This window comes from Triticum aestivum, chromosome 7B (genome assembly GCF_018294505.1).
Source record: "Triticum aestivum cultivar Chinese Spring chromosome 7B, IWGSC CS RefSeq v2.1, whole genome shotgun sequence".
NCBI lineage: Eukaryota > Viridiplantae > Streptophyta > Magnoliopsida > Poales > Poaceae > Triticum > Triticum aestivum.
The window spans coordinates 176,415,929-176,436,277 of record NC_057813.1 but is presented as its reverse complement, the minus strand read 5'-3'; positions in this window follow the sequence as shown (position 1 = coordinate 176,436,277).

Here is a 20,349-nt window from a genome sequence, read left to right as displayed (position 1 = left end):
TGATTGGTGGACATGCAATGAAGGTTAAAGTATTTTATCCAGACTACAATGAGCATCGAGAAGTTGTAATGAAGACAGTGAAGGATGGACGGGCAACCATCACAAGGGGGTGGCCTAGAGTCGTGCGCGCATTACGCATGGAGGAGGGCACAATCTGGGCATTCCGCTTCACCTTCTCCAGCAACCAGAATGTCTTTCGCCTCTCTCTTTACAGTCTTTAGTACAACTGTGGTTCATTATTATTTACTTGGTGCTTCTGTAGTTCTTTAGTATATGTACCTGTGCATCAAATTATACATTCGTGGTTGAACCTATATTCGTAATAAACATGGTTGGATATGAAATAAGTGATTGCCTACTATCAAATTCAAAACATATGATTTTTAAATTAGGGATTAATAAGGGATTAATTAGGGATTACACTGCACGCGGTTGGCGAAAGCGAAACGTCTGCGGTAGACATGGAGACCAGACACGTTTCTAGGATCCGCTACGTGTGCGATCAATCTACACTACACACACGATCAACTAAGAAAAACGTGTGCGGTCAATCTCCACTTCACACACAATCAGCCAAGAAAAAACGTGTGTGATTAACAACATCACCGCACATAGTTCTTTCTTATTAAAAGTTTGTGATAGTCACATTATCACATACGCTTCAAAATTATGGACTGTTTGTGATGTTGTGCGCATCGCAAATGTTTGGTCGTAGAAGAACGCGTGCGATAGGTACTTCTTGGATTAACTGTGTGGGATGTACATACTAACGGAAACGTATTCCTTGGATGGACTGTGCGAAATGTACATACGAATAGAAACATTTAGCAGGGACTGACTGTGTGGGATGTACTTACGACCGGAAATGATTTTGCCTGTATAATTGTATTTTTAGCACTACTATACGTACAACCGTATTTGAGCGCTCGCCGGTCGCACACGAGCTCATTTTGCCGAGCGTCTGTGCCAGGAGGGCATATCCCCGACGGTTTCTGGGTCGTGTGGGAAGGACCCCCTATCGCAGTCACTCACTGTTGGAAATATGCCCTAGAGGCAATAATAAAAGTATTATTATATTTCCTTGTTCATGATAATTGTCTTTTATTCATGCTATAACTGTATTATCCGGAAATCGTAATACACGTGTGAATACATAGACCACAATATGTCCCTAGCGAGCCTCTAGTTGACTAGCTCGTTGTGATCAACAGATAGTCATGATTTCATGGCTATGGACATTGGATGTCGTTGATAACGGGATCACATCATTAGGAGAATGATGTGATGGACAAGACCCAATCCTAAGCCTAGCACAAAGATCGTGTAGTTCGTTTGCTAGAGCTTTGCCAATGTCAAGTATCTCTTCCTTCGACCATGAGAGCGTGTAACTCCTGGATACCGTAGGAGTGCTTTGGGTGTATCAAACGTCACAACGTAACTGGGTGACTATAAAGGTGCACTACAGGTATCTCCGAAAGTATCTATTGTTTTATGCGGATCGAGACTGGGATTTGTCACTCCGTGTAAACGGAGAGGTATCTCTGGGCCCACTCGGTAGGACATCATCATATGCGCAATGTGACCAAGGGGTTGATCACGGGATGATGTGTTACGGAACGAGTAAAGTGACTTGCCGGTAACGAGATTGAACAAGGTATTGGATACCGACGATCGAGTCTCGGGCAAGTAACATACCGATGGAAAAAGGGAATTGAATACGGGATTGATTAAGTCCTTGACATCGTGGTTCATCCGATGAGATCATCGTGGAACATGTGGGAGCCAACATGGGTATCCAGATCCCGCTGTTGGTTATTGACCGGAGAACGTCTCGGTCATGTCTGCATGTCTCCCGAACCCGTAGGGTCTACACACTTAAGGTTCGATGACGCTAGGGTTATAAAGGAAGCTTGTATGTGGTTACCGAATGTTGTTCGGAGTCCCGGATGAGATCCCGGACGTCACGAGGAGTTCCGAAATGGTCCGGAGGTAAAGATTTATATATAGGAAGTCCTGTTTTGGTCACCGGAAAAGTTTCGGGCGATATCGGTATTGTACCGGGACCACCAGGAGGGTCCTGGGGGTCCACCAAGTGGGGCCACCTGCCCTAGCAGGTTGCGTGGGCCAAGTGTGGAAGGGGACCATCCCCTAGGAGGGCTGGTGCGCCCCCCACAAGGGGCCAAGGCACAAGGGAGAGTGGGAGGGGGCAAACCCTAGTCCAGATGGGCCTTAAGGCCCACCTAGTGGGCGCCTCCCCTCTCTCCCCCTCCTGGCCGCCGCCCCCTTTGCCATCTAGGGCTGGCCGCAGCCCTTGGGGGTGGGAAACCCTAGAGGGGGGCGCAGCCCCCTCTCCCCCTATAAATAGTGAGGCATAGGGCTGCCCATAACACGCGATTTGATCTCTCGTTGGTGCAGCCCTACCTCTCTCCTCCTCCTCCTCTCCCATGGTGCTTGGCGAAGCCCTGCGGGATTGCCACGCTCCTCCACCACCACCACGCCGTTGTGCTGCTGTTGGATGGAGTCTTCCTCAACCTCTCCCTCTCTCCTTGCTGGATCAAGGCGTGGGAGACGTCACCGGGCTGTACGTGTGTTGAACGCGGAGGTGCCGTCCGTTCGGCACTTGATCATCGGTGATTTGAATCACGACGAGTACGACTCCATCAACCCCGTTCACTTGAACGCTTCCGCTTAGCGATCTACAAGGGTATGTAGATGCACTCTCCTTCTACTCGTAGCTGGTTTCTCCATAGATAGATCTTGGTGACGCGTAGGAAAATTTTGAATTTCTGCTACGTTCCCCAATAGTGGCATCATGAGCTAGGTCTATTGCGTAGATTCTTTGCACGAGTAGAACACAAAGTAGTTGTGGGCGTTGATGTTGTTCAATATGCTTACCGTTACTAGTCCAATCTTGTTTCGACGGTATTGTGGGATGAAGCGGCCCGGACCGACCTTACACGTACTCTTACGTGAGACAGGTTCCACCGATTGACATGCACTTGGTGCATAAGGTGGCTAGCGGGTGCCAGTCTCTCCCACTTTAGTCGGAACGGATTCGATGAAAAGGGTCCTTATGAAGGGTAAATAGCAATTGGCATATCACGTTGTGGTTTTGCGTAGGTAAGAAACGTTCTTGCTAGAAACCCATAGCAGCCACGTAAAACATGCAAACAACAATTAGAGGACGTCTAACTTGTTTTTGCAGGGTATGCTATGTGATGTGATATGGCCAAAAGGATGTGATGAATGATATATGTGATGTATGAGATTGATAATGTTCTTGTAATAGGATTCATGACTTGCATGTCGATGAGTATGACAACCGGCAGGAGCCATAGGAGTTGTCTTTATTTATTGTATGACCTGCGTGTCATTGAAGAACGCCATGTAAACTACTTTACTTTATTTCTAAACGCGTTAGTCATAGAAGTAGAAGTAGTCGTTGGCGTGACAACTTCATGAAGACACGATGATGGAGATCATGATGATGGAGATCATGGTGTCATGCCGGTGACAAGATGATCATGGAGCCCCGAAGATGAAGATCAAAGGAGCTATATGATATTGGCCATATCATGTCACTACTCTATTTGATTGCATGTGATGTTTATCATGTTTATGCATCTTGTTTGCTTAGAACGACGGTAGTAAATAAGATGATCCCTTACAACAATTTCAAGAAGTGTTCTCCCCTAACTGTGCACCGTTGCTACAGTTCGTCGCTTCTAAGCACCACGTGATGATCGGGTGTGATGGATTCTTATGTTCACATACAACGGGTGTAAGACAGTTTTACACAGCGAAAACACTTAGGGTTAACTTGACGAGCCTAGCATGTGCAGACATGGCCTCGGAACACGGAGACCGAAAGGTCGAGCATGAGTCGTATAGTAGATACGATCAACATGAAGATGTTCACCGATGATGACTAGTCCGTCTCACGTGATGATCGGACACGGCCTAGTTGACTCGGATCATGTGATCACTTAGATGACCAGAGGGATGTCTATCTAAGTGGGAGTTCATAAGATGAACTTAATTATTCTGAACATAGTCAAAAGACCCTTTGCAAATTATGTCGTAGTTCACGCTATAGTTCTACTGTTTTAGTTATGTTCCTAGAGAAAATATAGTTGAAAGTAGCAATTATGCGGACAGTAGAAAGCTTATGTCCTTAATGCACTGCTCAGTGTGCTGAACCGCAAACGTCGTTTGTGGATGTTTCGAACATCGAACATACACGTTTTGATAACTACGTGATAGTTCAGTTAAATGGTTTAAGTAGAGGCACCAAAGACGTTTTCGAAACATCGCGGAACATATGAGATGTTTCGAGGGCTGAAATTGGGATTTCAGGCTCGTGCTCACGTCAAGAGGTATAAGACCTCCGACGATTCTCTTAGCCTGCAAACTAAGGGAGAAAATCTCAATCGTTGAGCTTGTGCTCAGATTGTCTGAGTGCAACAATCACTTGAATTGAGTGGGAGTTGATCTTCCAAATGAGATAGTGATGTTTCTCCAAAGTCATTGCCTCCAAGCTGCTAGAGCTTCGTGATGAACTATAACATATCAGGGATAAATAAGATGATCCTTGAGGTATTCACGATGTTTGACACCGCGAAAGTAGAAATCAAGAAGGAGCATCAATTGTTGATGGTTGGTGAAACCACTAGTTTCAAGAAGGGCAAGGGCAAGAAGGGATACTTCATGAAACGGCAAATCAGCTGCTGCTCCAATGAAGAAACCCGAGGTTGAACCCAAACCCGAGACTAAGTGCTTCTGTAATAAGGGGAACAACCACTGGAGCAGGATTACCCTAGATACTTGGTAGATGAGAAGGCTGGCAAGGTCGATAGAAGTATATTGGATATACATTATGTTAATGTGTACTTTACTAGTACTCCTAGTAGCACCAGGGTATTAGATACCGGTTCGGTTGCTAAGTGTTAGTAACTCGAAATAAAAGCTACGGAATAAATGGAGACTAGCTAAAGGTGAGCTGACGATATGTGTTGGAAGTTTTTTCCAAGCTAGATGTGATCAAGCATCGCACGCTCCCTCTACCATCAAGATTAGTATTAAACCTGAATGGTTTATTGAATCTCGATCGTAGTGATACACATTTTCATGCCAAAAGATATAAGATAGTAATGATAGTACCACTTACTTGTGGCACTGCCATGTAAGTCATATTGGTATAAAACGCATGAAGAAGCTCCATGTTGATGGATCTTTGGACTCACTCGTTTTGAAAAGTTTGAGACATGCGAACCATGTCTATTGGTGTATATGCATGAAGAAACTCCATGCAAATGGATCGTTTGGACTCACTTGATTTTGAATCACTTGAGATATGCAAATCATACCACATAGGCAAGATGACTGAAAAGCCTCGGTTTCAGTAAAGTGGAACAAGATAGCAACTTGTTGGAAGCAACACATTTTTTGATGTGTGCAGTCCAATGAGTGTTGAGGCATGCAGTGAATATCGTTATGTTCTTACTTCACAGATGATTCGAGTAGATGTTGAGAATATTTTCTTGATGAAACACAAGTCTGAATTATTGAATGGTTCAAGTAATTTCAGAGTGAAGTAGAAGATCATTGTGACAAGAGGATATAATGTATATGATATGATCATAGAGATGAATATCTGAGTTATGAGTTTTGGCACACAATTAAGACATTGTGGAAATTGTTTCACAATTAATACTGCCTGGAACACCATAGTGGGATGGTGTGTCCGAACATCATAGTTGCACCCTATTGGATATGGTGCGTACCATGATGTCTCTTATCGAATTACCACTATTGTTCATGGGTTAGGCATTAGAGACAACCATATTCACTTTAAATAGGGCACCACGTAATTCCGTTGAGATGACACCATATGAATTATGGTTTAGAGAAACCTAAGTTGTCGTTTCTTAAAGGTTTGGGGCTGCGACGCTTATGTGAAAAAGTTTCAGGTTGATAAGCTCGAACCCAAAGCGGATAAAATGCATCTTCATAGGACACCCAAAACAGTTGGGTATACCTCCTAATTCAGATCCGAAAGCAATAAGGATTGTTTGTTGAATCGGGTCCTTTCTCGAGAAAAGTTTGTCTCAGAAAGTTGAGTGGGAGGATGGTGGAGACTTGATGAGGTTATTGAACCGTCACTTCAACTAGTGTGTAGCAGGGCACAGGAAGTTGTTCCTATGGCACCTACACCAATTGAAGTAGAAGCTTGTGATAGTGATCATGAAACTTCGGATCAAGTCACTACCGTACCTCGTAGGGTGACAAGGATGCGTACTACTTAAGAGTGGTACGGTAATCCTGTCTTGAAGGTCATGTTGCTAGACAACAATGAACCTATGAGCTATGGAGAAGCGATGGTGGGCCCAAATTCCGACAAATGGTTAGAAACCATGACATCCGAGATCGGATCCATGTATCAGAACAAAGCATGGTCTTTGGTGGACTTGCCCGATGAACGGCAAGCCATTGAGATAAATGGATCTTTAAGAAGAAGACGGACGTGGATGGTAATGTCACCATCTATGAAGCTCGACTTGTGGCGAAGAGTTTTTTCACAAGTTCAAGGAGTTGACTACGATGAGATTTTCTCATCCGTAGCGATGCTTAAAGTCCGTCGGAATCATGTTAGCATTAGCTGCATTTATGAAATCTGGCGGATGGATGTCAAAATGAGTTTCCTTATTAGTTTTCGTAAGGAAAGGTTGTATGTGATACAATCAGAAAGGTTTTGTCGATCCTAAGGATGCTAAAAGGTATGCTAGCTTCAGCAATCCTTCTAAGGACTGGAGTAAGCATCTCGGAGTTGGAATGTATGCTTTGATGATGATCAAAGATTTTGGTGTATACAAAGTTTATGAGAAACTTGTATTTCCAAAGAAGTGAGTGGGAGCACTATAGAATTTCTGATGAGTATATGTTGTTGACATATTCTTGATCAGAAATGACGTAGAATTTTTGGAAAGCATATACGGTTATTTGAAAGGTGTTTTTCAATAGAAAACCTGGATTAAGCTACTTGAACATTGAGCATCAAGATCTATAAGGATAGATCAAAATGCTTAATAATACTTTCAAATGAGCACATACCTTGACATGATCTTGAAGGTGTTCAAGATGGACCAGTCAAAGAAGGAGTTCTTGCCTGAGTTGTAAGGTACGAAGTTAAGACTTAAAAGCTCGACCACGGCAGAATAGAGAGAAAGGACGATGGTCGTCCCCTATGCTTAAGACGTAAGCTCTTCAGTATGCTATGCTGTGTACCGCACCTAAAGTGTGCCTTGCCATGAGTCAGTCAAGGGGTACAAGAGTGATCCAAGAATGGATCACAGTACAGCGGTCAAAGTTATCCTTAGTAACTAGTGGACTAAGGAATTTTCTCGGTTATGGAGGTGATAAAGAGTTCGACGTAAAGAGTTACGACGATGCAAGCTTAACACCTATCCGGATAGCTCTAAGTAGAGATACCGGATACGTATAATGGGGCAACAATTTAGAATAGCTCCAAGTGGAACAGTTATTTGGAATAGCTCCAAATAGAGCGTGGTAGCTGCATCTAGGAGATGACATAGAGATTTGTAAAGCACACGCGGATCTGAAAGGTTCAGACCCGTTGACTAAAACCTCTCTCACAAGCAGAACATGACCAAACCCCAGATCTCATTGAGTCTTAATCACATGATGATGTGAACTAGTTTAGTGACACTAGTAAACTCTTTGGATGTTGGTCACATGGTGATGTGACCTGTCAGTGTTAATCACATGGTGATGTGAACTAGATTATTGACTCTAGTGCAAGTGGGAGACTGTTGGAAATATGCCCTAGAGGCAATAATAAAAGTATTATTATATTTCCTTGTTCATGATAATTGTCTTTTATTCATGCTATAACTGTATTATCCGGAAATCGTAATACACGTGTGAATACATAGACCACAATATGTCCCTAGTGAGCCTCTAGTTGACTAGCTCGTTGTGATCAACAGATAGTCATGATTTCCTGGCTATGGACATTGGATGTCGTTGATAACAGGATCACATCATTAGGAGAATGATGTGATGGACAAGACCCAATCCTAAGCCTAGCACAAAGATCGTGTAGTTCGTTTGCTAGAGCTTTGCCAATGTCAAGTATCTCTTCCTTCGACCATGAGAGCGTGTAACTCCTGGATACCGTAGGAGTGCTTTGGGTGTATCAAACGTCACAACGTAACTGGGTGACTATAAAGGTGCACTACAGGTATCTCCGAAAGTATCTATTGTTTTATGCGGATCGAGACTGGGATTTGTCACTCCGTGTAAACGGAGAGGTATCTCTGGGCCCACTCGGTAGGACATCATCATATGCGCAATGTGACCAAGGGGTTGATCACGGGATGATGTGTTACGGAACGAGTAAAGTGACTTGCCGGTAACGAGATTGAACAAGGTAATGGATACCGACGATCGAGTCTCGGGCAAGTAACATACCGATGGACAAAGGGAATTGAATACGGGATTGATTAAGTCCTTGACATCGTGGTTCATCCGATGAGATCATCGTGGAACATGTGGGAGCCAACATGGGTATCCAGATCCCGCTGTTGGTTATTGACCGGAGAACGTCTTGGTCATGTCTGCATGTCTCCCGAACCCGTAGGGTCTACACACTTAAGGTTCGATGACGCTAGGGTTATAAAGGAAGCTTGTATGTGGTTACCGAATGTTGTTCGGAGTCCCGGATGATATCCCGGACGTCACGAGGAGTTCCGAAATGGTCCGGAGGTAAAGATTTATATATGGGAAGTCCTGTTTTGGTCACCGGAAAACTTTCGGGCGATATCGGTATTGTACCGGGACCACCGGGAGGGTCCCGGGGGTCCACCAAGTGGGGCCACCTGCCCCAGCAGGTTGCGTGGGCCAAGTGTGGAAGGGGACCAGCCCCTAGGAGGGCTGGTGCGCCCCCCACAAGGGGCCAAGGCGCAAGGGAGAGTGGGAGGGGGCAAACCCTAGTCCAGATGGGCCTTAAGGCCCACCTAGTGGGCGCCTCCCCTCTCTCCCCCTCCTGGCCGCCGCCCCCTTTGCCATCTAGGGCTGGCTGCACCCCTTGGGGGTGGGAAACCCTAGAGGGGGGCGCAGCCCCCTCTCCCCCTATAAATAGTGAGGCATAGGGCTGCCCATAACACGCGATTTGATCTCTCGTTGGTGCAGCCCTACCTCTCTCCTCCTCCTCCTCTCCCATGGTGCTTGGCGAAGCCCTGCGGGATTGCCACGCTCCTCCACCACCACCACACCGTTGTGCTGCTGTTGGATGGAGTCTTCCTCAACCTCTCCCTCTCTCCTTGCTGGATCAAGGCGTGGGAGACGTCACCGGGCTGTACGTGTGTTGAACGCGGAGGTGCCGTCCGTTCGGCACTTGATCATCGGTGATTTGAATCACGACGAGTACGACTCCATCAACCCCGTTCACTTGAACGCTTCCGCTTAGCGATCTACAAGGGTATGTAGATGCACTCTCCTTCTACTCGTAGCTGGTTTCTCCATAGATAGATCTTGGTGACGCGTAGGAAAATTTTGAATTTCTTCTACGTTCCCCAACACTCACTTGGGGAGGATTCCGAACACCGTCGCGGGAAGAGGTTAAAAACCGTTTGTATAGCACCCACGCGTACCAGTGCTATCTCGCATTTATGTTGGCATATATCCAATTTCTAGAGTCAAGGCCCATCAACACTTCTCTGTGAATTATAGGTTCATTGTTTTTCCAACAATATTTCGTCTGCATACCAAAATGGTCTGCACGAATTTTCCAACCTATATAGTTCAGCGGCAAGCTCGACCATAGTCTCTATATATCATGTAGAGGCTTTTGTAATAGTCGCAGTAAGAAATTCTAGAATTAATTCCAGTGTTTCTTTTCTTTGAGCTGATTACGAAGATTCCGCAATCCTGTCAAGTTGCACTGTCCTCCCACTCACTCTTTTGTAGAAAACATTTTCTTCAAAACTTCCACACTCTATGGCAACACTTTGCCTCGGCTTAGTGATAGAGGAATACCCAACTATTTGGGATAACCTACAAAGTAGCACTCATTTCAATAAATTTGATGGCGGTCCTTTTTCATTGTGAAAGCCGGTCTCTAAAGCATCACTTTGAAAGTATATTGGCGAAAAAATTAATGTTATCTTTGATCTCACCATGCCATACATAGTTTGATTGCATCTACTTAAAACAATCTACTCTCAATAGTGTTTCTAGGAGGTGCAAGCTATAAAATTCTTTTATAGCTCATCAGACATTCACTAAATTTGTAACTCGAATATTCTTTTCTGCAATCCAACTGCAAAAACATAATTTTCTTGTTACAATAATTTCTACTTCATTCTGAAAACCTTTTGAAACACTTCAAAATATCCAGATCTATGTCTCAGTTATTAAATATAAATATCTACTTGATTCATCCTTGAAGATAGATAAATCCACTTCTTGCAACAACACTTATTGGACTACAGACATCGATATGCATATTGCCAAATATTTTGTTGCTCGTTCTCTATGGCCCACGAATGGTATTTTAATTTACCTCACTAATTTGATGAAACTTGCAAGTGTCAGATGATTCTCACTCGGATGACTTCAAAATTCATTACTATGAAAATTCTCCATGCTAGTTTCTCAAATGTGACTAAATGCAGTGCCACACACATGTGGTATTCTTTTAGTCTTGCGACATTTAGCGTCAGTGTTATGGATGATCAATTTTGTTATCAATATTCATAACATACATATTATTCACAATAAGAGTATGCCCTTTTGTTCATAACGTCGAACAACTATTGTTCTGTCATGGACAACCTCCTTCATAACATCGGACAACTATTGTTCTATCATGAAGAACCTCCTGCAATTTCTATGCAATGGGCTAGAGTGTATAAAAACTCTAAAATGAATTATGATAATAATATAGAGGAAATACACTGATTGAAATACTGTAACCATTTACAATCCATGAAAATATTTTAACCTCAGTATTTGTTGGTCATTTAGGCCGTTTGAAGTTTCTTGCAATGGTTTGCAATAATATGCAATCGAGTCGATATCCTTGTGGTTAACCTTTTAACCACAATACCGAAGAATCAGTGATCAATAAATTGATCAATTTTTCCCAAGAACTACATTGTACTTGACCAACCACCTCTGCATCTCATAACTTGTATGACATTCATACCTGAGCTACACATTCCAGTCTTCTTCTTTTTTCTGCCTTTAACTTCTTATAGTTTTACTTCAATACCTCTCTTACTCTTAGAAGAAACAATAACTTTAAGAGTGGCGTCAGTCCCGAACTTCCCTAGGGTTGTAAGTCTCATTACATCCTTTGGTTTTGTTCTTTATCTACAAGTTTTCACCGTCAACACATGACTGACTTTCTTCCGGATCTTACGCATTTTAGTCTTAAACATAGTTGAACACTTCACTAGAATTTGCAAAAAAAAACACTTCTTCAGATATCGCATATCTTTTAGCCTTTGTTTGTTTCTGAAAACAATTTTCAGTTCCAAGAACATGACATAACTATCTCAAACATTTTGAAGTTCGGGTTTCTTGGAAGCAAGCAGACCGTAATGCAATTCTAGCTTTTGGATCGAAGGACGTGAGTCTCGTCATCCATAGAAATAGCAAGATAGTATTGTAAACATGCAGTAGGAAAAAAATCCTTCTTGGCACATTTAGAGGACAATCCTCCCAAAGGTAAAGTTTCAACTAGATAAATAACAGTCAATCAATTTCAACAACAAAGGTGGAACTATGAGCCATGTTCATAATTAATTTGCACTATTTATTAAACTTAATTAATACATGGGATAATTGATTTTATACCCCTAGTTGGGTCACACTCGGCATGTTTACCCCTAATTTTCAAAAACCCTCGGTTTTGCCCAAGCCCGTTTGTTCCTCTTATGGTTTTGCCCTTCCGTCACGTTTCCATCCAGTTAGTGTCGTTTGATCGTGTGTTGACCGTCTATGAACTTTTTTTGGGACTTATTTGCCCCTGCTTCCTCACTCTCTCACTAGACACTTCCAAGTGGGGCCCATCACTCAGAAAACATCCCTTTCTCTCCTTACTAACATGTGGGACCCACAATGGACCAAATATCTCTAACGAACATTGTCGTGTTGTAAACATAACATCAATTTTGCATTACCTTTTTATGCAATAATTAACACCGCATAAACTAATTAAAACACTAGTAATTAACACAAATCAGTACTTAAGGTCGGTCTCATCTTGAATATAATTAACACATAGGCTTTTTCAGGTGAATTAACACATAGGCTAGAGCTCGCAGGGACGTGAGCCGGCAGTGTTGGTCTTGCTGCGCGCCTGGCCCGGCGCTGGTGCCGGGAGGCCTCCGTAGTGGTGGGGCGCTGTGGATCTGGGCCAGCTGGAGGCGTCGGTGGAGGCTGGACCACGTAGGTGTGGACAAAGGGTCAACGGGGACGCCAACTTTGCGGTTTGTGCCTCGCTCGCAAGATGCAGCGCCTGATCGATCTGGGTCGCGGCAGCGCAGCTCGTCACCACAGATCCACACAGATGTCGGCGCCAAACGGATAGAGGGCGGCGGCGAACGAATCGAGAGGTGGACCGCCATGGGCAGCGGCCATGGTGGCTTTGGCACAACTCTCTGCTCCTATTAAGGAAGAGAAATGAGGAGGGTGAGAGAAACGGAGAGAGTCGCAAGAGAAAGGGAGAGGGAAGGAGGAGAGGAAGAAGCATGGGCAGGGCGGCACTCGTGCCCAAACCCGACGGATCAAGCATGGAGAGGTGACGAGGCGGGACTCGGGCGTGGAGACGAGGCGGACCAGGGCGGTTCTCGTCCAACGGGCGCTCAAGCCCAATCCTGACGGGATCCATGGCTCCACCATCGACGGGACCCCCTCTGGCCTTCCCCCATCGGCATTGATGGGACCCCCGCTGGCCTTCCCCCGCCGACATCGACGGGATTTGTGGCTAGACTTGAGGGGGGAGGGGATCTGCGACTAGGATTTGACCAATGGGAGAGAAATAAAAGGGAACTGTGATGGTTTTGTGAGTGATGGGTCCCACTTGGCATTGTCTCACAACATAGTGAGGAAGCATGTGCAAACTAGTCCAACGAAAAGTCCACAGACGGTCAATACACGGTCAAATGACACTAACTGGACAAAACCGTGATGAAAGGCCAAAACGATAAGAAGAGCAATGTGGCTTGGGCAGGACCGGGTGTTTTTGGAAATTAGGGGCAAAACTGCAGAGTGGGACTCAACTAAGGGCACAAAAATAATTATCCCTTAATACATAATTGTGCTCCCACTCAAATCAATATCCCTCATAATTGATAGTGAGTGGCTCAAGATCCAAGCCTAGTTCTCAGCAATTAATGTGGACATCACCGATGACGAGAATTTTGACCGGTGGGCAAACTTTTGCCGATCATATCTCCATATGACCCTTGTTCATCTTTCGATGCTTTGTGCTCCAAGCTCAGAACGATTCTGCTAGAACTTCAAGACAACCGAGTGCTATCTGCAAGCACGGTCTGACAATCCCCGTCTTACACCTCGTGTCCCGTTTGTGCTCATGTGGACATGACCCACTCTGGAATGCTATGTGTTATAGACAGTTGCAACACTAGGAAGAGCACCTTTTAACTTGATATTTACTATGGGAGATCACCCTAATAATTGACTAATGCGCAATCAAGGGGTGCAAACAACAAAGGGATAAATATCTCAGGCAATTCATAATAGCATGATATGGCATAGCCCTGGGCGCCGGGAGTTCTCTGTGATCGTCTTGAATCTCCAGTTGAAGTGACGTGATGACCAATATTTCGTTGCCATGGCAACCATTTCAAAAACGTTGCTGTGGTGGCAATCTCAGAAAATGTTGTTGTGGCGGCCGTTTCAGAAAATGTTGCCATGGCACCAAAATCTAAAATTCCACCATGGCACAAAATTATAGCTCATCTCCCCCCGCCTTAGTACACTTCTTCTTGTTGGGGTCCTTCGTGTACCACTTGCTGCCATCACCTGTAATCTATCTCTATGATATTTATATTAAGGTGACAATCTCGTGGCTCCAGCCATCATGTCGTGACGCGCAGGTACTTAACATTACAACATATAACCATCTCATACATAAACTCATTATCATGACGAAGGCTATACCACATCATATGCAAACCTTGCAAAACCAAGTTAGACGTCCTCTAATCGGTTTGGCAAATTTCAATTACGTGGCTTCTAGGGTTTTTGGATAAACCTAGATACCTACGTGCACACCATAAAGTGATAGTCCTTATTGCTAGATTAACTTTCGGGGTGTGTGAAAGAAGAGACTTAATTAAAAATCTCGTTCCCCCACACTAAACTTCATCTAATATGTGTGACCCCCTAGAAGATCATCAATCTTCATCGCCCTCTTGTGTACGCGATGGTTCACTATTCTTGACTCTGGTGAATCCCAAGGAATTGTTAGCAGATCATCAATAGCCAGAGCCGATCGATTGTCAAAAATTTGTGAAAAGTGACACCATGCCGTCAATGAACTGAACCGAAGCAACATTCGAGGGAAGCATAGCAAGAAAAACCCTCACATCCACATGTGATCTAGATCGCAACCTGCATCTACTCATAGAACCGCTCTGATACCACTATTGGGAAACGTAGTAGAAACAAAAAAATGCCCTACGATCACCCAAGAACAATATGGAGGTGCATAACGGGTTGTGATCAACGACCGTTACCAACTCCAGGAGTGCAGCGGAAGTAGACGAGTTGGTGTAGATCATACTTGAAGTCCCTCAAACATTGATGACGATCCCGTGAACCATCCATGAATGATCCCTCGAAGGAAGGCCGAAAGCACGACCTCTCTACTTGGTTGCAAGCATACGATCTTCATGATCTGGCAGTGCTTCGCCGTTTAAAGCTAATTGTCGCCGAAGAATTACAGGGAGGAGATTAGAACCACACTGGGCTTCTTATTATGAGGATTAGAGGTGGTTAGGGCTAGCTTTAATTAGTCTACGACCAACTAGAACTAGAACTAGATCAACTAGAAGAGGCACCCAAAAACTTGTGTTACAAAAAGGTGGAAATCCTCTAGTATATATAGGTTGGGAGGGGAGGAGGGGGCGCCACACAAGGGAGGAAAGTCTCCCCCTTGTGGCCGGCCAAGGGGAGGGAATCCCCCTCCAATTCGGCCTCCCTCTCCCCTTTCCATGGGGAGAAGGGGGCGCCACCCCTATTGGGCCTTTATGGCCCAAGTGGTCTTCCACCACAATATATATTTGGTCTAAACATTTCCAGAGCATTATATATATAATTTAATATCCCTAAAAATATTTTCCACCTATATATATTAATCAGCAATACCCGGTATACCCGATATTCACCGAAACCCTTCCGGTGACCTCGAAACGCTTCCGGAACCTCTTGGAACTATTCCGGATATTAATGAAACAATTCCACAAATATATTCTCATCACTCCCGTCCTACTAACACTTAGTAGATCGATTACCTTAAGCTTGTGACCCCGTAGGTTCGGTAAACCATAGACATGAACGAAACCCCTTTGTTCAATGACGGATTGCGGAACCATGGATATTCGAGTGAACCTTTGGTTATCATGTGATGTTCCCTTTGCTTCGTGATACTTTACAAAACCCGGTGTGCATCGGTATCCTCTAGAGTCATCACCATGCTCACTATACCATTGCTCCCGTTACCGGTTTTGTTCTTCTTTCTCGTTGATGTGTTCCGGCATCCCCGTGACGTAGTCACCTGTGTCTGGCCAGACGATGATCGATGTCGTCACACTAAGAGGGACCTAAGAATATCTCTCCATCGCCAGAGGAGAAAATCCGACTCTCGAGTTGTATGATCACTTGTCAAACTTTCCGTTGTGCCTGAAAGTTGTTGTTATGATCACCTTCTTACAGATGACGTTTGAGCAACCCCAAAGCCCACCGTCCGGCAGGAAGTGACCGAGACACTCTCATGGTATGAGAAACTAAAACACATGCTAACACTCCATGTTATAACAAATGATTTCAGACTATATGATCACAAAGTATAACATACAAGTATTGGGTCGATTCAATATGATCGTTCTTCTAACATCATACCCTCAATTTTGTTTTTAGGACTATCTTACACTTAACAATGTCCTAAGATTCAGAAAACGTGATCACCAACAACACTTGAGTCGGTCTTAGAGGCGAGACCAGGAACCTATTGTTTACCGTTTATCATTCTAGATGTGCATATGAGTTTCCCACTGAATCACATATTCAAGGATCATAGCAGTTATAGCATGGAATATAAACTCTTAACTATGAATAACAAAAGTATAATAATACAATATTATTGCCTCTAGGGCATATTTCCAACACTCCCTCCCTTTCCCGACACTCTGTCAACTCTCTTTGTTGACGTGCACCCCAAAGAAAGAAGTCGTGATCTTCAAGCCTTTGCCGTCACGAGAATTTGCACGGGACATAGGAATAATGTTTCAGGCAGCGTGTGACCATTTCCCCACCGCATCAACAGTGTGCAATCATTCGTTGATTGATGCATCAGTTGCACACCTTGCTGATATCCAGCTGCTTTTTTTGCCCGATGGGTATCCAGTTGCTTTTGTTGCTGAAATATCGTACTTTGGCTATGCATCGTCTCTCGAGATCGTGGCACCCTGATTGGAGCCAAATGTGTGCTTGGTATAAAGCATGTGAGTGGACAACTCACTGACAAAAAAAATTTACAAGTGCAGTCTTTGATCTGCGTGACAAGCCTAAGACAATTACTTTACTCATTTAGTCAAATCAAGCAAGCAAAAGTTTAATCGGTATGTATATGTTGTGTTGTTCCCTGTTCAGTACCGATACATATCAAGTGCTCTGGTCAGCAATGTAACTCAGTTTGGCATTGTAAGCAGTTATAGCATAACCTGACTAGGTTTCTTTGGATATTCTTATTACAGGAGGGAGAGTATATCTATCTAAATGTAAATCTAAAGAAAAGAATAGCTCGGAAGTCATGGTTGTTAGAGGCTTCCGAGGGAACTTGACATGCTCAAGGTCCACCTGGAGTTGGTTGTCAAGCTAAAATGGCTCGGCTCGCTCTATACGGTGGATGTTTTATCCTAGGTGGACGGTTGCGAGCCTGGCTGGTGGTGCACCACTAACCAAGATGTGGACTTGAGGATGCCAACAACTTGGAGTCGTAGACCACACCATCACTGGCAATGGATCCCTACAGGTAGAAACTCATCTCCCTCTCCCTCCGCTCACTTGCTGATTTCCCTGCACCATCAAAACCATCTACTTGACAATGGATGCCTCCGCACCACTCACTCGCCAAATTAAGCAATGTTGTATGATGGAATAATGAACCATCACTGGCAATGGATCCCTACAGGTAGAAACTCATCTCCCTCTCCCTCCGCTCACTTGCTGATTTCCCTGCACCATCAAAACCATCTACTTGACAATGGATGCCTCCGCACCACTCACTCGCCAAATTAAGCAATGTTGTATGATGGAATAATGAACCAACCAGCTAGCCATGTGTGCTGTGAAAAAAAAAATGAAACTCCATGGGCACTAGCACCCACGGTTTTATTGATATAGAAGAAGCATCCCTCATGAGAATTCCAGAAATTCGTCCCCGACGTGGATCGAACTCTGGTCGTTAGGTTTACAATCATGCGCCCCCAACCACTGGGCTATGCCCACGTCCTCAAAAAAATGAAACTCCATGGGCACTAGCACCCACGGTTTATTGATATAGAAGAAGCATCCCTCATGAGAATTCCAGAAATTCGTCCCCGACGTGGATCGAACTCTGGTCGTTGGGTTTACAATCATGCGCCCCCAACCACTGGGCTATGCCTATGCCATGTGTGCTGTGATGTGAAAATTGCACATGTATAATATGAATACATGAGCAAGCAAGCAACAGAAGGTTGTACCAATCTATTGAACCAACGTATATATTCTTGTGTGAAATAACTTTGGCATCTTTCAACATCCTTTCTGCAAGCATCATCTAATCCATGTCAATTTGGCCCTTGTATGATCTATTCCTAATTAGGATTGTTCACATATAGCACTTGTTCTTTTTTTAATTTGTGTGCAATCCTTTGTTCTTGTTGTTAACCAACTGAGTTGTGGTTATTTGATGTTTTGTCAGGATAGTTTCCACAAAATGCAAGAATCCATGTTTCTGCTTGACGCCCAGGACCAGGACGCCGACGTATGGTGTGCACCAGAAGGCAAACTCGTGCATCTCGGGGCTCCCTGATGATTGTGATGATCTATCTGGGTTGTCCATGAGAATCCAGTTTAACTGCTCACCCCCACGAGTGAAGAGTGGATCCTCTTTGCTACAATCTTCAGTACTTATTGGAAACAACAGAAGTAGTGTGTTGTAATGTTTCCCCTTGGTGATCGCCTCCTTGAAGAGCATTATCACGATTGTATTTTGTTTCGTTCGTTGTTCTTTGTTATTTATATCTTGTTATGGACATGTGGATAAATTTGAACGTCATGCCATATCGCTATGTCTTTGAAAGATGCAATCAAACCAAATGTTTCTAGTTGGTGATCTGAAGGACTTGTTGATAGCTTGTACTTTGAGGATCCATGCCTCTGGATGGATGGATATGTTACCAGGCCCATTTGAGGATCTAGCTAGTGTATACTTGCTTGTGAAATATTAGAGAGACTGCCCTTGCCCATCAACATCAAAGAAGGCTTGAACATTAGAAACATAAATAACAAACTCTAGACCAACTAGGCTTGTCTTTTTTCGACATCCTCAAAGAAACCAGAATAGCTTGACTGACATGGAAAGTTTGCTCAAAAACATTGCAGAAAAACGGAACTTGAACTTGGTACAACAATCTTGAGATTCTTGAGATTGTAAAAGTCACATCCAATTCCTTTTCCTGGAAATGGGCCATCATCATCATCATTCTTATGAAACGTTCTAGGGATGCCCATCAGCCATCCAAGGGCTTGGCTTCTGCCACCTCACTGATCTGCAGCACCGCATCCTCCTCATTTCTCTCCACCGTGTCTTCTTCTAAGACCATATCTGTCTCTATATATACTAGAGAAAGTCACCCATCCGCGTGTGGGATGCGCGTGCGACTTAGGGATTTGGGCGACAGCGACGACAGAGGATAGGCGGTGGGACAAGCCTCTTAGGTAGGCTGCCGGCGAGCAGCAGGAGCCTGCAAAGCATGGTCGTCGTTGCTCCTTCTTTGGCGACGAGCCTGACATTGACGGCGTGGATGAGAAGCCCCGCTGCTAGGGAGGTGCAGACCAAGAGCCGCTGCAGTGGGTCATCGACTTTGCTCCGGTTGTGCATACGCATCAGCGCGGATGTTGGAGAGCAAGCAACCGGTCGGGCTCTCCGAGGAGAAACAACGGCAACGTCAGGGCATGCTCTGAAGAACAATATGGAGCATCCTAAAGAAACAACAGATCCTGCCAACAAACCTCTAACAGATCCTGGAAATTGCAACTACCTATTTCAGAGACCTTTTGGTCAGCCTTCAGATTCCGTCCCCATGATAAATCCTGACAATATTTATGAACCAGTGCCTTTGGAGATGCTTGACGCACTATTTGCTTGGGAGGATGAGAGGTTCAAACCAGAGACAACTTCTTTTGACACTCCTCCGTCTACGATGACTACTGTTTTCTTCATCCTCACCCGATATGCTCGACGTTTTCACGTGCTCGCAAATTTTCGTGGTGAGATGATATTGGAGGAGCTCGGTACAAAAAAACACGAAATCGGAGCTCAGAAAACTCGAGCAGTTTTGATGTCTATCTTTTTCATACATATTGTAAAAAAATGATATACATCAAAACATTTTTTATAATGTTCAATATTTTCAATAGATGATTAACATTTTAATAAAATACATGTTTTGAAGTCCATCTTTTTCATACACATTGTACATTTTTATATAAATATAAATATGTTTTAAACGCATATAACTTTTCTGCTAATATATTTAACATTTTTCAAAACATATTGTCAGATGTCTACTTTTATCCATACATCTTGTACTTTTTTTTTGTATCCAACAGGAACACTTTGTTATACATGTTTATTTCGTTAAATACATGATTAACAATTTTTCATATTCACATTTTGGTATTTTTGGTGCATTAATCTGAGGGGGGCGGTTCAGAATGAATGTGCATCTACCCCCGCACATGAACAGTAAATTCAACAGATATAGCAAATATTTCTTTAGAAAAGACTAAAACTTTTCGACACCAAAT